Source organism: Thermobia domestica, chromosome 2 (genome assembly GCF_964235325.1).
Source record: "Thermobia domestica chromosome 2, izTheDome1.hap1.1, whole genome shotgun sequence".
Classification (NCBI taxonomy): Eukaryota; Metazoa; Arthropoda; class Insecta; order Zygentoma; family Lepismatidae; genus Thermobia; species Thermobia domestica.
Genome location: NC_137455.1, coordinates 64,030,789 through 64,050,709, shown reverse-complemented (window position 1 = coordinate 64,050,709; position 19,921 = coordinate 64,030,789).

Here is a 19,921-nt window from a genome sequence, read left to right as displayed (position 1 = left end):
ATTAGATTAGGTTCAGTTCGTATTAGGTTCCTATGAATGTTCTTCTCAAAGTACACTTGCCAGAATAATGAATCAAATACCCAACAAAACTTAAGAATATTAAACTAAAAAATATATGAGAATATAGATTTATATTCTCGTTGGTACCCACTTCTACCTCGCTTTACATACATAAATTCCTTGGGCCTTATGCAGAGATGTTTTGACTCGTGATTAGTGTCATACTAAAGACTTCGACTAACATAAGTTTCCTGCAGTAGTCAGACCTTTAGTATGACACTAATCATATGTCAAAATGACTTCGTATAAGGCAGCTTAAGTTTCAGAGCCTCAGAAACAAATGTCAGCAAAAGTAAAATAAATTATTGTTGTTACACACCTAATAATTATTGTTGTTATTGTTCTTCAACTTGACTAGTGTCTAGTTTAGTTTTTTCCCCATGCCAGTATGGTATTAATAATGAGGGAACGGCGTCAGATCTTAAACACTTCTTTTGCGACAAACCTAGAAGCTCATTTTTCAAATCCTTTTGATAATCCTGTTGTTAAAAGTGAGCAGAACATATTCGTGCGTTATCCACATTAAAAGTGTTCATTCGCTTACAGCGGGAAACCCATGTTCTTTGAAGTTCTTCACTTTTAGGGAAACGATAAAAAAATATTTCATTCGTATTAAACTTACTTCCTCTATTCTTACAATGAGCTACTGCACAAGTAAGATGAATTTTGCCCATCTTTAACAGTAGTGTAATTGTTTATGCAGTATTTCACTTGTTATTTTGAAAAATACCGCGATACCTCCGCGTGACGTCACTGACCGCAAAGAATTCTGGAGAAAATGAGAGCAGAAGGCTATCCTGAGAGTCCCCTGCATCGAAACCTTCCGCGTCTTGCAAATAATACCAACTTCTACGTATATTTTCTCGTATTAAACATACCATTAATGCCAACCTTACCTACCTAAACATCACATAAGAACTCCAAATCACTATTTCTTACTTCATTTCTTCTGTAAATTATTCTAATTTTTCTAGAAAAAATGGAGAGGCAACTCTGAAGTTAACTCTTTCAGGCAATTAAGCCTCATTGCCCTGTCATCCTCATAAATAATTCTTAGAATCATCTTAATTAATATAGCTAACTTGTTACCAGTGGCTTAAATGTAGAATTTGAATTTATTATTGTCCCCTTAATTTAGTCGTTCATATAAATAAAATTAATTACACCGATTCAGATTTTATCTTATAACAGATTTTATTTTATAACAAATTTTATCAGTTATTTGATTTTAGACAATTGTCAAGGAAGTTATAAAATAGGGGATCTGCATATACAAGAAAATCGTGAAGCTATACGTTACAGTTTCGTTACTCCCACTCCGTCCGCTCCGCCCAATATGATCGAAATGTTTTTAGCCAACATTCATAGCCAAAACGAGAGTAGGCAACACCCACTTATAATGAAGTATAAGAAGGTGTTGGAGTAGGCAATCAGACGTGCCGATGCTCGATTGTTTTTTTTTCTTTTTGCTTCATTGAGGTAATAGGATGAAGACACATATGGACAGCTTCTCTATTCTATAACATCCTTCATAATTGTAGTGTCCGTTTATGTTTCTTCTTGTTTTATCTGTTAATTTTCTTGCATCCATTTTATGTGCAAAATTACCGACAGCATTTTCAAAAACTAAATGAAATATAATATTAGAAATAAAATTATTAAATTTATTTTATGTGAGTTTAAATTTGAACACACATAAAATAAACTAACAAGAAATAGAACGTAAATGAACAGGGTGCAGATTAAGAATAAGCTGACAAGCACCTGCATAAGTAAAAACAGAAGAACAAAATAATTGTAATAGTCAAATCACACAGTTCAATACACAGACTCGATCCTATAGTTTACAGTCAGGGTAATAGTTGTTGGTAGCTGAGCCTATCTTACACAGCCAAGAGATGTCGTTAGCATGCAAGCAATTTACAGAAGAGCCGAAGGCGTGGGGTTAACAACAACAACAAATAATAATAATAATAATAATAATAATAATAATAATAATAATAATAATAATAATAATAATAATAATAGCACCTAACGTCTGGGTCAAGAAGTCTCTGATTCGATTCCAGGAGATGTGAGTTTGTGATGGACAAATCGTGTCTGTGGGTTTTGTTGGCGTTCTCACATCTCCAATATTCTCATTTTATTAATTCCTTAATAACGCCTACCTCCATTAATAATTAAACTTCTTTAGTCTACAGAGCATAACTGTGTGTCGTAAAACTAAAATATATCAAAATTACAATATCTTGACATTTTGTGATGAATACCTATAGATTTTACGGGAAGTAGAGTAATTGCAAAAATCCAAGCAAACATATGGAGAAATAGGTTGCTAAAAGAGTACCAGTACATTACTACAAGATAACCAAAACGTTCTTGCCGCTCTAGCGCAGTGATAAACAAAGAGCAATAGAATGGACGATAAGTACATTTAGGTTTCGAAACTAAACTTCATCAGCACCTTTTACACCTTTTACCAACGTCATCGCAGGTACACAGTACAATGGTGATAAATCTCGGCCATCTTGGATAAAAAGAAGTCAGTGATTTCGTTCCTCAGATCTCCCTGAATTGTGAAGAATCTTCCACGAAGACAGTTGTTGAGGGAATAAAACAGGTGGTAATATTTTGGCACAGGGTCCTGTGAATAAACTGCATGACACAGTAGCATGTAGCAAATTTCAGTGACAAGTTGCTGAAATTTCTCCCGGGTCCTCTTTGCCACATGTGGCTTAGCATTGTCGTGCATGAACAGCACACTCTTGTGATTCACCAGTGCCGGCTCCATCTTCCGCAATGTTCGGTGCACCCTTAGTAACTGTTGATAATAGAGATTAGCAGTGATGGTCTGACGAGGTGCAAGGCTCGTAGTGCACCATTTGATGACAACTCCATCATAGAGAAACATAACATTTCCTGAGTGCAAAGGTGGTCTTGAGGTGTGAGGAACAGACGCGTGGCACAAACCAATGTCTGGAACACTTAGAAGTGTCATAGAAGACCCACTTTTCGCCACCAGTAAGGAAGCATACATATATGGGTGTGTTCAGGTGAGGAATGGGCAAGGATAGACAGGTGTCACTTGTTGTTTGTTATTGGTTGCCGTCAATTAGTTGCCCACTTGCTTAACTTGCATGACTTCCGTATCCAATGCAGGTACAGTCTGGCTGTTTCAGCAGAAACACTGATACTTTCTGCAAGTTGATCACACATTAGATCACTGTCCTTGATGGCTGCTTTCAGGATCTCGTCATGCACCACATGTGGTTCTTCACTGGAGATTCATCCGAAAGTTTCTCATCTCGCAAATGAATTTTCTGGAACCAATGCCTGGTGGTGCGTTTGTTCAGAGCATTCTTCCATAATGCCTGGCATTTGTTTGCGGGTACTTTATGCGGAACCCGACAGGCCCACCCACTTTAAAATCATACAATAAACAGACATGAATAAGCTGCTTCGACACCTTAATTTCTCTTCGACGCTGGACGAGCTATGACTACTACATGTGAGCAACGTACATGTATTACTGAAGGCCGATGGTTAGACTAACTCTTGATCGGTTGGCAGGTATGGGCGTAATTTCTGTAAGTGCGATGATTAATGGGATGTAAAAATCGGCAAGAACTTTTTTGGTTACCTTCTATATCTGGTACAGCAAATTAAATGAGTATGGATTGATGAACTAAGTCTGAAATTGTGTATGAAATGTTATGCAAAACTCTGTGTAAAGGAAATTATGTAGGACAATATTATTTTCTTACCGAGCTGTTCTGTTTGGTGAGAGCACAAAAATAATGTCTGGACTACTGAACTCGATCTAACAATAGTAAATTCTTCTAAAAATGTAAAGGAAACAAACAGGTGTGAACACTGTGAATTGTTTATTGCTTTTCTGTGAAGAGATCTAACAAAATTGTAGAAATAATATTGACTATTGTTTTTTATTAAGAAGATGATTGCACAATTGCATAATACCCAAGGTTTGTTTCTTTTTTAAGTTTCAAAATTTGCAACGAACAAGTTATTTTCTCATCTTTATTTACGGAACACAAAGAGAATAAATAGTTTGGTGTTTGAAATGCAAATTCAATAGTATTTTGCAACTTTTTTGCAAACCATGTGAAAGCTGAATTGCTAAATGCTATAACACAGAATTTTGTGCAAGTAAAGTTTGTTCAACGGACAAAAAAGGTAAAAGTTGTACTAACGAAGCTAAGACAAATTAGTAGATGAATATTTCATACTGTCATCACTTGCTGTGCAGAATGTGAATAAATTTCTAATAATTTAGTAGTTGATCTATCAAATAAAATGATTAACCTTCCTAAAATATAATTAAAGCAATTATGCAAATGTTGGTGAAATGCAAATGTTGGTTAAACATATTGAAGCAAGTGAGTTTCGTTTTACAGTGTGAGACTATCGTATACTTCCAAACTATGCTAGTTGAAAACTCAAACTTCAAGTAATACATCTATAACCACTCTGGTTGCAATCTCTATTAGTGCATTCTATTAGTCCTTCGATAGTTCATGTTTGGATACCAGCATGAAATTTTGCACAATATATCTATAACTTGTTATAGAAGTAACACTTCCCAAGTGTAACACTCCAATTTTGATAAAATTTGGCAGGTCGATACTACACATAAAATAAACGAACACGTGTTTTTTTAATTTTCTGCGGAAAAACGGTTTTAGGGGGCAAAAGAGTCCACCAAAAATTTTGAAAGTTGACACCCGAAAGACAAGAAGAAGAAGTGAACCGAAGTGGATGAAATTGTGCATAGATATTGTAGATATAAAATGAGGGAATACGGGTTTCGTATTTTCCTGAAAAAAAGAAAAACGATTGGGTGGGACACAGACCCCTCTAAAAGTTTGACCATGAAATATCAAAAGTGCTAAGAACAGTATGTCAGAAGTGCTTAAAGGACATGAAGAATTGCAACGAAAATTTGTGAAGGGACAATACGCAAAAAATAAACGAATACGGATTTTTTTAATTTTCTGCGGAAGAACGGTTTTAGGGGAAAAAAGCTCCCACCCAAAATTTTTAAATTTGGAGCCCAAAAGGCAAGAAGAAGTTCACGGAATTGAATGAAATTGTAGATGTACATTGAGGAAATTGGGTTTCGTATTTTTCTAAAAAAAAAAAAAAAAAAAAAAGCGGTTGAGTGGGGCACGAACCTTCTAAACCGTAGATTACGAAATATCAAAAGTGCAAATAAGTATACGTAAGAAGTTCCTAAAGAGTATGGAGAATAGCAACGAAACTTCGTATAGGAACAATTTGCAAAACAACAAATGAAACATGCTTTAATTTGTGCGGAAAAACAGTGTTGGGGCCTAAGCCCCCTCCGGAAACAAGTAAATATTACCGTAATAGCGTAGGAAGGAGTGGACCGAAATGAAATTGTGTGTAGATATTATATAGACCCTATGTAGAATAATGCCTTTCGTGTTTCTCAAGTGTCCCTATCCGATTTGCTTCAAATTTGGCACATCAACAGCAAACAGGAAATTAATCGACACGCGTTTTTGTTTATGCGGAAAAACATTGTAAGGGTTAAAGGTGTCTCCTGAAATACAATAAAATACGCTATACTGTTTGGGCTTGTTGTTAATCTGCCAAATTTAAAGAAATCGGATGGAGACACTTGTGAAACACGAAAGGCCATATTTTACATATCCAATATCTATATACAATTTCATTCGCTTCGTCCAATCCTTCCGCCATTCAACGCATTGGTCCACTCAACAGTTTTTTTTTCTTTTCAGGAAAATACGATACACGTAGTCCCTCATCTTACTTCAACAATATTTATGCACAATTTCATTCAATTCAGTCACTTCTTCTTGTCTTTCAATCGTCAAATTCCAAAATTCTGTGTGGGAGCTTTTGCCCCCTAAAACTGTTTTTCCGCAGAAAATAAAAAACACGCATTCGTTTATTTATGTGTAGCATCTACCTGCCAAATTTTCTCAAAATCGGAATGTTACAATTGGGAAGTGTTACTTGTTAGTCAAAACCCGTTGATACATAATTCGTACCACCTCGCTCCGAGCAGACGGGAAGGTTTACTATAATTACTTTGTTTTTTCTTTTAATGATTTTAAATGACACAAGAGGATACCTGATCGCCCGAGACTAAAATTCTTTTGTTACATTTAGATTCCCATCACCTAATATTTACATTTTTAAATTGCCACAAAATAACAATACAAAAATGATATTTGGAATTTTAGAGTCTTCTTTTCCTTTAACATTAGAGTAAAAGTTTTAATGTTTTTTATAATATATATATATATATATATATATATATATATATATATATATATATATATTAAACTCTGTTCTTAGATTTTCATTACACTAGAAATATTGGGCATTATACAGAGTCGTTTTAACGTATGATTAGCGTCATACTAAAGGTCTGACTACTGCAGAAAACATATGTTAGTCGAACTCTTTAGTATGGCACCAATCATGTGTCAGAACGTCTACGCATAAGGTTCATTATGTCTAACTCAGTATTAATTTATATACGAGGGTAAGTCAAATATTATCCGCAATGTAGCTTTAACTTTTCTTACTTTGTTCATACTGACCTCTATCCTCGTTTACTTTATTTTAGCGTACGCGCTTTTGGCTCGGGAGACCCGGGTTCGATTCCCGGTGGGAGCTCATGTGGTTCGAATTCCACGTTAATCAGTAGGTTCACGTCTCACATAGCCTCGCTCCTGAAAAGGGACGTTAATCTCAAACTCAACTCAACTCATGTATTTTATTGTTACGCTTTTGTGGTCATGCTATGAAAGTTTGGTCCTAATTCCTTTATTTGTCTTCCTTTTGTTGCAGATAGATCATGGCCGCTCCATTAGATTTTTTTGCCAAAAGAGAAACAACGAGCAGTTATCCCGTTTTCGTGGTCGGAAGGTGTATCAGGGACCGTTATTCATGAGACTTTCAGCACAATACGGAAACAGTGGCTTTTCGCAACGGAGTGTCTATGAATGGATTGAAATATTCAAAAATGGTAGCAAAAAGTGTTACACACAAGGAAGGAGCCGTAGATGGTCGTCCGGCTCCTTCCTCGTGTGTAACACTTGTATAACTATTTTTGAATTTTTCATGGATTGCGGCCTCTGACACGAGTATACCTTTCGATCACAAGAAAAACGGATCACTGTTCGTTGTTCCTCTTTGATGCAAACTTGTAATGGAGCAGCCATGATCTATCTGCAACAAAAGGAAGAATTAGGATCAAAAAACAGCATAACAATAAAATAAACGAGAACAGCGGTCAGTATCAAGAATGTACGAAAAGCTATGGCTATGTTGCGAATAATTTTGACTTACCCTCGTACAATTCATAGCACGAGGAAGTAGAACCGACAAATTTGTTAAGTAAGAGCTAACAAGAAGGAAACCATATTACACTGAGTTATTATAAGATAAGAGAAATTTTGAAAATTTTATCTTTGGTAATTTTTTCGCAGATAATTGATAGAGATGACAATGTCAATATTAGCCTGTATGAAAAGATATTATTTTTGAATTGCCAAATTTGTGTATAGGAGTTACGCTTAATTGATTCCATGAAGGTGTAAAAATTCTTTCTGAAAAACATCTATTTAGTAGCCACGATAATGGACAAGCTAAAGAAGCAGCAGTGTTTCAGATAAGTATTGTGTATATGTTGTCCGGAGAGAATGCTTATAAACAAGTAAAGACTTAAGATGTAACAAAACTTAATCTCTGAGGAAGTAATGCATGAAATGAGATCTGAGCCAACATTTTTGACAGAAGCAATTAGTGCAACTGGAATGAGGAAAAGCAAATGGACCAATAAAGAATTCATTTCAAAGCTCCGATGTGTCTTCACCAACTGCAGTCCCATAATTATAAATAACTTCAGATGAAATGCGAGCTGTTTTCTTTCTAGAGTTTCTCAATGAACAGGAGCGTCGTGAATTTTCAAGAGTTTCACATGTAATATAATCGATATAGTCTTTGCACTTTCGCCTTGGGATATATTTTAAATATCTTCTAATGTTCGAGAAATTCTTATAAGTCCACTTGGAAAATTATTCCAGAGATCCCATGCACTTCGTTTGTTTTTAAGAACCTACTTGGTATTATCACAAAACCAAGCTGGAAATTGCGAGGACTTTATCTTTTTTCTCACTGATACAAAATTGGTCTAAAGAGGCCTTGTCACGGTACAAGAACTTGTAGCTGTCATAAAAATCTTGAAACCCTACTATATTTCCCCTGTAAGCAAAATCTTGAAATGGACACACATCTTTTTCCATCTTGCAAGGGATTGAACAATGTGCAACTTTCTGGGACGTCTTGCTTGCTCCGCGGTGGGTCAGTGGTAGAGCGGTCACCTCTGGTGCTTGGTTCCCCCGGGTGCGATCCCAGCCGCCGCCAAGTGAACTTTGTGGTGGACAAACACCGTGTGCGTGGGTTTTCCCGGGGTTCTCCCGTTTCCTCCCACTTTCTTAATTCCACCATTTTCATTTATTACTCATCATCACCATCTCCTTTAGCCTAACCGGCATTACCGTGGGAAGTAAAACTCAAAGATTTCATTTAATTTTCTTTTAATTTTTTTTGCTTGCTACCTGCTATCGCTCTCCGTTGACATAAAGTAAAAACCAGTTTCGTTGCTTCCGAAATAACGGATTCTTTTGGACAGGGAGGCGGAGTGCACCAAAATACATGTTTTTTAATGAGGAGGTCCCTTGTTTGTCCACTAGAGTGCAGTACTGCATGGGTGGTGATACCTTTCTTGCTCTCAAGAAGTTGCAGTATGTAAACAATAAATAGAAAGATCGGTTTGCAAGTTTTTTTTTATGACAGCTGCAAGTTCTTCTAACGTGACAACCCAGCTTAAGACTCTGAGAACATCAAAAATACAGATACGTGCCTCATCTACTGAACCTTCTTCTAACAAATACCAGGGTAAGAAGTCTAAAACGGCGTTTCCATTTTACATGAATCTTATAGCTGTGATAAAAAAAATCTTGAAACCCTATAACATTTCTCCATGAAAAACATAGTCTTGAAAGGGACATACAACACTTCTTTCCATCTTGCAAGGAGTTAAAGCATGTGCAACTTTCTGGGCCGTCTTGCTTGTCACCACCCAGAAAGTGACAAGCAAGAAAGTGACAGTGGTCTCCCGCTGACACAAAGAGAATACCAGTTTCACCGCTTCCGAAACAACGGAATCTTTTGGACAGGGAGGGGAAGCGCGCCAAAATACACGTTTTTAATGAGGAGGTTCATTATTTGTCCACTAGAGTGCAGTGCTGCATGGGTGGAGATATCTTTCTTGCTTTCAGAAAGTTGAAATGTGTAAAGAGTAAATAGAAAGATCGGGTTGCAAGATTTTTTTATGACAGCTACAAGATTCATGTAAAATGGAAACCTACCTTAACATACAGCATATTTCTTCTGAAGGGGCATGATCCTATTGGGAGACGGGAAACTTGCTTTTGCTGACCATTTGTTTATTGTCTTTTTCGCTAAAGAAATAAAAGAAAAGAAAACACTTAAAGAATTATGATCTGAAGAAAGAAATCCAATTGTGGTACAATGTCGGATTGCTGGAGAGAATAAATAACGTACTAGATTAGTTTTCACGTACGCACTAGATTGCTTTGACCACGTTACAATGTTTTAATCGCAACGCGTGAATAAATGTATCCATGAGCCAGCAATCTTGAGCAAACTTTGTAAATCCCGTTACGGATGTAAACCTGTCTATAGATAAATTAAAATAATCATTCCATATGTCGTGCCTAGGTCATCATTTGAACTATCTGGATCTATTGAAAACTCGTAGAAAATGCCTCATTTTTCCTGTTTTCCTGTGCTAAGAGTGTTTTTTTTATATACTCCATTGATTTGTTTTCCACATATATGTCTGTGTATGTATGTATGTATGTATGTATGTGTATGTATGTGGTGTGTATTTGTGTGTGTGTGTGTGTGTGTAAGACACAGATCCATTAAAAATTGACCGATGACGACCACCTAATGCAGTATGACGAGACCGACGGCATACAGTGGAGACATGACCCATACGAGCTAGGCGGTGCTTCTAGAGCGATCGAAGATCTGCAACCACAACGATATGCTGTATATTGTCCAAAGAACCAAAACAAGTACTAAGAATATAGGCCAGCATTCGTTTATGCATGTAATTTATCAAACCTCTCTTCTAAACGTTTTAGTATACCAAAAAAATAAAAAAAAATTCACATACAAAAGATATGATAGATATCACTAACCCAATCATAAGAAGTACGAAAGAACCAATAATGTCTTTCGGAGACAATGGTTGAATAAGATTATGATTAACACTGGCCGAACGTTCATTCAGCATAGAATAACACATAGTTTCTTCCCAATGCAACATTATACCTGATTCTTTAAGATTTCTCACCAATATATTAACTATTTCCACCAAAGGAGATCCTTTGTGAAAAATGTAACCAGAACACAAACCAACGAGTTTCTCACTCATAATATGAAGTTCTGGTATCATATTGGCATCGAGAAAGTCAACATTAATTAAATAATTAGATTGAACCACCTCTGACAAAAATGCAATCTCTCGGTTGCTCACTAATTTGTTTAGTTCATCATAATCTTCAGTAAGTAGATATCTTTCACTTATAATTTTATGAGTTTTACTATGTTGTTCTTTCAATATTTGTATCCAGTACATATCATAGGTTCCCCACTTCATTCCAGTGTTAATAAAATGTTCTAAAGTGTCTATTGGAGATTCGTACACAGGAATTGTTAAGAAAGATACAAGATTACAATTATAAGCTGTGATCAGCAACATAGAAGTTAAGAACATACATACTATCATATGTCTTATAACTACAATGTTATCATTAGGAACTCCAATACCAACGAGTATAGTAAAACAACACAATAAACAGTAAAAGTATGACAGATAAGGGTTTCTTATTTTAATCAATAAATTATATAACACAGAAAACAAGTACAGATGGACGGAACAAAGAAATGTATACATTATAATCGCAAGCCACACTTCTAGTTTCAAGGGAGATAGTATAGACCATAAATATTCTACGGGCTTAGGAGATGGAGTCAGAAGTTTGATATCAGATTGTCCAGCTGGTACAGAGCAATCAAGATACTCTAAAATGGATACTGTAAGGAATTCCATTGGAATTGATAATTGAAAATTTAGACTTTGTAGTGCGCCAAAATAAGTACCGCTAGATTCATTATCTGATACATCCCCCCAGTCATTTATTACATGCACATCCCACGTAAAGTTGTGCTGTTTGGATAACTCCATCATTGTTTGGACATCTATTCCTTCGTAACCATCTGCTTTTACCACTGTATATGGACTATATGGTGTCATCAACAAATTCATTGAAATACCTTTTAAATCAGCGAATCTGTTTTTTTACAATGTTCTGTTCAATTACTAGGTTTCCATCAGACCAACTACCTATTGTTTTATGTATATATGGTCGCAAATTGTTCTCAAAAGTGTGAGTCAATATTACATACGAGTTCTTAATTTGTGCTTCTGTGTGATCATATTTTGGAGATACAATATAAATATATGGATAAAACTGTATCAATTTACAATTCAGATACTGCTCAGAAAAGTCTTCGGTTGGATCAACAAGTACTATGTATTTTCTTACAATTCTCTGTGTTGACAATTTGTCAGTTTTGTGAATAGTATATAATGTATTACATATATTAAAAGGTGGAAGGATAAATATAGAGCAACCATGATTCATCGCTGCGAGAATATACCTAGATTCATCAGTGTCACCACTATACCACTTTGAAAGCCCGTTCTTAATGTGTATAAAAGGGATGTACGTTTCATTGTGGTAGATTTCCACAAAATTCTGTACAGAATGTTCTATGTTAATTGTAACAATGCAAGATTGATCATAAACTAAGTTGTTTAGTAGATCTTTCAGAAGATGAAGAAATTGAGGAGAGCTTTGAGGGTCAATGTCCAACAGCAACGCTGTACCTACTAAGCACCAAGACAAACTAAGAGACACGAAGTAACAAATCATCATTACTTGATTACTTTACAGTTTAAGAAATAAAATTTTATATACTATTTATTATTTACACACATGGAAAAAGTTTATACTCAACATCCCAGATCAACATTAGGATTACTTGCATTAGCAATGTTTGTTGTATGTTATACGCATAATTTTTGCTATAATTCTTTCCACGGAAGTACATTTCACTTGATTCGGCTTTATATTAGGAATTGTTACAAATACTCTCCAATTATAAAAGTAATTCAAAGAAATAAAACCTTATATCACCTCACATTGAATCTCTATAGTTGATAGGAGATAAAATCATATTTCACGAAAAATTAATATTAATATACTAATATAATACTCTAACTTCAGTGTCAATTTTGGTAATATCTATTAAACTAACTATATTAGTCTAAGACTGATATGGCGAATAAAGCAAGTTTAAAAGTTATCGCTAGTTCATAAAATAAATTTTACTTTTGTTATTCCTTAAAATGCAACAAACCACGCCTTCCAGTTGTTAAAGAATTAATTGTACATAACTAACATATTTCCGGTATTAGTGTTTCAATCTAAATTCAAGAAGTCCATTTTAACCATAATAGAATCATTAGTCATAATTTATTGGTATAGTAAATAGTCATTCAAAGTCGAAATAAAGATATAGACATATACTTCAACAGAAAAAAAAACATTCTTTCGAAAGTAATTTGCCCGAAAAAAATCTAAATTCTCACATAAAATAATAGTAACTAGTTTTTATAGACTATTACCATGTTTCGAAAGATATTTCTAAATTGGTTTAATACTATGCTATAAAATACGTGTTAATATAATAAACAACTTCTTCCTAACTACAATACGGTCATTTTAATTTCGTAGCAAGTGATATCAATGTCAATATGACATGTGTTCAAAAACAAGTTCCTTTCGCTAAAATCTTTACCCTTCATGTTCAAAGTAGTGGAGAGAAACAGCCAGTTATCCGAAACATTTCTGTCGTCCACTCCTAACAAAAGTGAATTTGGAACACACATGATGTAGCTGTCTTTTATAAGTAGCTACCGTTTATTGATTTGCGTTCACTATGTTGTTAAAACCTGCAATGAAATAATAAAATAAGAAATCAATTCAAAGATCATAACTTATTAGACAATTATATTTTTGTTAAGTTAAAGTTGTTAAAGTTTTGCTTTTTGTTTGAGTAATTTGACAGAAGGTAAATTCTAACCTCCTCATTCTAACGTAGTTATATGGGAGCTACTTAGTCAACAGGTCAGGGTATAGTGGCTAGTTTCCTTACCATGGTTTCAAAGCACTCTCTATAGATGAAAAACTAGAACTGAAGGAAGTATCCGCCAGAAAAAAATATACAATGTTTAAGGAAAAAAATATATATCATATTTCTTAATAACATTTAATTATTGTTCAAACAAGTGTTACAAACCTTCAAGTAAGCATATGTTTACATTAGATGTTCAAAATGTTGGCCGTTGGTGGTCAAACACCTAACAGAACAATGAGCGGTCACTGCAGCTCTAGCGGTCAATGTATCAATGACACAGTCATGTATGCACATGCCTCTGTAATCTTCTTGCGAAGGTTCTCGAGCGTGCGTGGCTTACTTCGATACACTTCATCTTTCACAATTCACCACAAGAAGTCCATGGGAGTAAGATCTAGTGAACGGACACAGAACTGAATGGGACATGGAACACTTCAAAACGTACTTATGCTGCTCAAACGTCAAGCGTGCTCCTGCCATTTTCTTATGTCACTAATCGTGCTGACAGTAGCGACATCTATTGAGCGAGAAACCGTACTACAACATAATTTCAACTGAAAACAATTGACAATACCGACATCAGTTGGGCGAAAAACCATATTACAATATACTTAAATATCAGAACAATTGGCAATGCCAGTATCCTAATACAGGATGAGAAAGAGTGTATACATTTTTCTGGCGGATTATGTAGACTGGATAGAAAACTGAGAATTATGATTCTAACTTCAACTTAGTAATTACCATCATTAGACCAGTTGCCATTTGCACAGACCAATTAATATATATAAGGTATTCTGTAGACGTCGTCATACATACAATATTCTGAGTTAAAGGGAGTGTGAAGAAATCAGATCCATTACAAAACGCTGCGTAATGTAGAATCGGAAAATGATGAAAAATGATTGATATACCATATAACCGTGTTTATATACACGAACCAAATACTATTCCTTTACTTACAATTTGAAACAAAGTCATTGAAGTTTCCATCATCATCAAACTTCAAACACCTTCCAAGTTATCACATAAACAATCTGCAGTGAAAACTATTTATGCATTACAAACATGTTTCACAAGATGAGAATAAATACAACGTGACTGAACAGTAGTTACACTGAGAAAATTGTTTCTTTTCTGAGTGAAAAGTTAAATAGAAACTCAGTTGCTAGTAACCGAATTTCTGTTGAAACTACCCTTTTGAAGTAATCTTCTGTGCTACTAGTAACCCAGCAATACTCGATTAAACCATACTCTGTTCTTTTAACTTATTTCTGGACTACTAGTTACCGAGAAAATTGGTAACAAAAACTTAACCAATTCACTCTGTTACGTTAAATCCGAAGAATGTCACTTCTTACCTTCTTTCACTAATAATAGCACTTTGATCTCGGTAACTGCGTATCGTGCTTGATAATTGCCGAATACTTGGGTTATTTTAGACAATCATATCGGCTATTTTAACCCTCTTCTTCGATTGCAGTAACCGTCGCAACGGTAAATTTTTGCATCCTGCAGGCTTTTTTTTTTTTAAATATTGCTGTTCTTAATAACCTTCTCGGTTCCTTTAAACAAGTCTCGCTATAAAACTAACGATCCATGAGTGGTGCGTTGTGGTAATGCACTGGAGAGTATTTGCGTCATTGATGAACATTCTGAATGCCATCCTTGCTGGTATAGTGGCCAGCACATTGAACTTTGGTGTACTTGATCCTGGGTTCGATTCCCGGTGGAAGAGATTATATGACAGTTTAAATGTCCTTGATATTTCTGTGTTCTGTGTTAAGTACAAGATTGTAAAAGAGTGAAAAGAAGAAAATTAGGTAAATCAAGTAACTGAGAAACAGTTGGTAAATCAATTAAGTTCCAATAAAAATATATAGCCAAGTACGTTAAGGCGTTATCCTATTGATAGATGGATCAATGATTTGAATTTTCTTTACTCGTTTTTTAATGTTTTCTCTTAGTCTTCTTAATGGTATGTAATTGAATAAATCTGCTGACCAAACAGGGTTATTTTTACATATTACTTTGCCTATACTAAATAATATACTCGGTTAAATTAGCCGAGCACGGAAGGTTACTTTTACCAATTCCATTTGCTACATTAAACAGTTCTGCACGGTTATCTTTACCTCATACGTACTCGGTTAATTAATCCCTCGGTTGAATTAGTCAAGTGCTTGGTTAAATGAATGAAGATCGATTAGCCAAGTAGTACTTGGTTGCAGAAACTAAGAGACTGCAGTGTTATATGTTGACAAAGCAACTCGGTTACTGGCAGCTGAATTTGCCAAAGTTAACCCTGTAAATTTTCTCAGTGTATATATTTGTGGTTAAAAATAAACTTTTACCTCTTTTGCCTCTTATCACTAATAACTTGATCCTATACATATAGATTTTGTATAATGTAGCAAGCCCTGCTAACCTTTAATACACATCCATATACCCTTACTCCTTGTACCAGTTTCTGAGCTTCCTCAATATTTTGAAAATACTTAATGTCATATAACGTATTCATTTAATTTCCGAATTTCTTTTAGTACTAACTGTAGCTTGAAATTTTCAGTGCACGTACATGTGGCAACATCTGATGATGTCACAGCATTTTTGCTCACCTGAACACAGGCAGTGAGATATGATCGCGTGCAGTGTGTTGTGAGATACGTATCGAGTTGTGAAATAGGCGACCGAAAAGAACAGTGAATCTATGTTAAATTTCGTTTTAAACTTGAAAGAACAACAACTACTGAGACGTACAAAATGTTGCAAGCACCATTCGATGACGCATCAATCAGATCACAATGGCCTTTCAGTGATTTGTACGTTTCCAAGCTAGAAGAATGTAGGTAGATTCTGGTCATCTGTCCGTGAGTCAGAATGAGCAGAAAGTTGGCTAGTTCTGTGCACTTAAGATATCCGAACTTTGACTGACTCTTCGTGAAATTGTAAGAAAAAAAAAACATTTTCGTCGATTCAAGTCACCAAATTTTACACGCAAACCTACTGATGCGGCGTTTTTGTGCTGAGGATTATAACACGGTACCAGAATTGCATTCGTGTCAGCATCAACAAGGAACAGGAGGAAGCAGCCGCCTATGATTTAATATTCTAGCGAATGTGATCACGGAGGAAGAATAATGGATTTACGTAGACGACACTAATACCAAGATAATGTTATGGGACGCTAAATTTCAAAGGAACAAACCAACCACGGTAATGTCGTCACAGTGGAAATCACCTGGATGCTTTAGATAAAAAAAGGCTGGACAACGCCATATCACTACACAGATTGAACTTTAACAGTACGGACAATCGGTGGTTAGAACAAAACCAGAGGTGATTTCATAAGTTCAGCACACAGTTAATTAAGCTTTATAATAAAGAAAAATGAAATGAAATCTTTGAGTTTTACGTCCCACGGTTATGCCGGTTAGGCTAAAGGAGACGGTGATGATGAGTAATGAATGAAATGGTGGAATGAAGAAAGTGGGAGGAAACGGGAGAACCCCGAGAAAACCCACGCACACGGTGTTTGTCCACCACAAAGTTCACTTGGCGTGGGCTTTATAATAAAGAACTCTGGAATTTTCCATTACCTTAAATTCAAAATATCAAATAGAGGCGCTTTGAGTCAAAATGTTTATACACCTGTAAAAATAGTGATTATTTAACAAGGCTAAGTAAAAATATATCAGTGTTAATTTTAAGTAAATGTTTGTATCTTAATTTTCAGTCTGTAAAAAAACACTGAGTTTACAGTATATCATGTTGCTTTTTATATAATGTATTAAAGTAACTCTTAAAACCACTTAAAACCACAAAGTCCATTGATTTTATACTTTCATAACTCATCTACATTACATATTTTTGAGCGCACTGACCATTCGACCTGTTTTGCAGAATATAATTTCAAAACCTGGATGGGTAGTGAGCTCGAAATGTTTTAAAACAAAATTCAGATATTTTCATATTTCGAATATTGTATATGTATGTATGTATTTAACAGATGAAAAATTCGCCGCATACCTTTGATTTCCATGTTGTCCAAATCTATTGCAGACCAAGTAGTAGACCTTTGCGTAACGGACTATGTAGGGAAAATGGGGGCATAATGACCCCCCGGGGCAATATGGTCACCCCGGTATATAGCGGTGTTAATCTGGTGACAGAGAATTAGTACTACTGCACAAGTCGTAGTTAGTGTGGCACGAAGTGTTTAGAAAAGGAGATGTCGCTACCTTCAATAGCATGTGAAATAAGCGGAGAAAATCATTTTCATGGCGCGTCGAATAAAACATGGTACATACATAGATAGTGAGAAAGGTTTGGCCATCAAACAATCACGCATGATTTCCTTGTGGAAGATAGTGGATAGCAGATAAACGGTTTTTGAAAGTTATATCGGGATTGTGGCAGAATGGCCCCTTAAAATTGTACAGGGGACCAAAATACCCCGTGACGAATTGAGCTGGGTACCATATTAACCCGTGAATAGTATGAAGGTCAGTGTTCCCTGTGATCGAGCGTGTGTCCTTGTTCATCATCTGTTGGCATGCTAGAGATCTAGTCTCGAAATTTTTTTGATAGTCCCTCTATTCCACTTTGCATTTTCTTTTTTATTTAGTTTTATTTAAGTATTATTTTCGTTTTTATACTTTTCCCCTCATTGTTTTATAGTTGTACAACTAATTGTTTCATTAACATTTTCAATGTATAAGGAAACTAGCATTTATTTATCGAAACAGAACACATTTTTGGTTAATATGTATATGCTCCAAAGATGGGGCCATTTTCCTAGGGGTGTGGGGTAAGACGGTCATTCACAATAGGTCAATTTATTTGCACATACAACTTGCTGGTAAAACTTTCACGCCTTACACATCTTTACATTTGTAGAAGAAAGAATAAAGCATATTGTACGGAAAAATCATCGACTTTCCATTCATAGCAACGTTGCTATTTCAATTTCAACTTTAAGGTGTCCATTATACCCCCACTTTCCCTACTTTTTATAAATATTTTCTTTACTTCTCCTATCTTTGTTTATTTAATATTTAAATTTTATGCCTTCATTAATAATATTAGCTAGATACAAACAATTAGTCACTTGTTATATTTCTATACTTGATACGTACCAATTCATTCTTAATTTTTTTTTTTTAAATTTTTATGTCTGTTCCATATTCTTCACAACAACTCAGATTTTTTAACATGGTTACTTTTCAGATTGCGTAATGAGGTTCACATAATCTGCAAACCTATTCTATTTCTTTCCTTTAGTCCGACCAAAATATTTTCTTCCTCAGGTAAATAGTCTGGTAGCCACACCATTGAACCTGGAATTGTCGTACACAGGGAGTAATCTACACCCCCCAACACCCCCCTAACACCCCTCCAAATTTCTTTACACACACCCCTGGATGGAAAAGGAATACTCCCCCAAATCCAATTGTATCAATCAGTATCATATAGGTTATTTATTACATCAAGTTAAAAAAGGTTTAGCGTTTAGGAAAGAAGGCAATATTCTTATTTATTTATTTCACTTCAAAATATGAAACGACCTCGTTCTCATGTACGGGCTTCAAGAACCACATGACCTCATTGTTTCGGGCGGTGTTTCGATCAAAACAATTGACAAAACAGACCCGCTTTATACCTACCCTCCTGGGCTCCGCGGTTGTTTCCGAGAAAAGAGATTGATGTACAGATGCAGATGACTGAAATTGGTAACGTCTTAAGAGGTCATTCACCTACCTCCTCCTCAACGAGGAAAAATGTGACAATATAGTAATAAGCCTATACCAGATTCAGTTGGTAAGTACTACTCTGTAACAGGCTCGCAACCAGAGGGGGCTATGGAGGGCCCGGCTCTCCCTTAATTCATGTCCCCTCCAGACCTCAATACAACATGCACAATTTAGATATTTGAAAATAAAATTTTTAATGACTTGGCCCCTCCTAACATATTCGTGGCTCCCCAAAGCTCTGTGGCTGGTTTTGAGCCTGCTCTCTAAGTGGTGTATCAACGGACGGACGTTAAAAGGGTGTAGCCAAAACGTTTTTAGAAATGAGGAGATCGATCGAATTAAGAATTATATATATATTTTAGATTGAGTCTAGTGTTATGCAGGAACGCATTTGGCGCTAGCTTAATTTTTGTAAAGTATATTTTTGTTCACGTAAATTGATTGAGTGGAACAGAGCTCATAACGAGTTACTTTTTTAACTAAAATTTACTTTTTTTTTTTAAGTTGGTCACTAAAAGTTACTTTTTTTCAAATTTGTCACTAAAAGATACTTTTTTGAAAGGAACGATAATGTCTGAGACGAAGAAATTCGGAAATAGGCCAGAACTGGTTCCACTTACTCAGGAGCTTTTTACATGTGCTAAGTCTGCTTACCACATAACTACAAAGCTTACTCTGAAAACCTAAGAAAGGAGGAAGCTCAAAAAGAAGAAGGAAAGAAGAAACAAAAC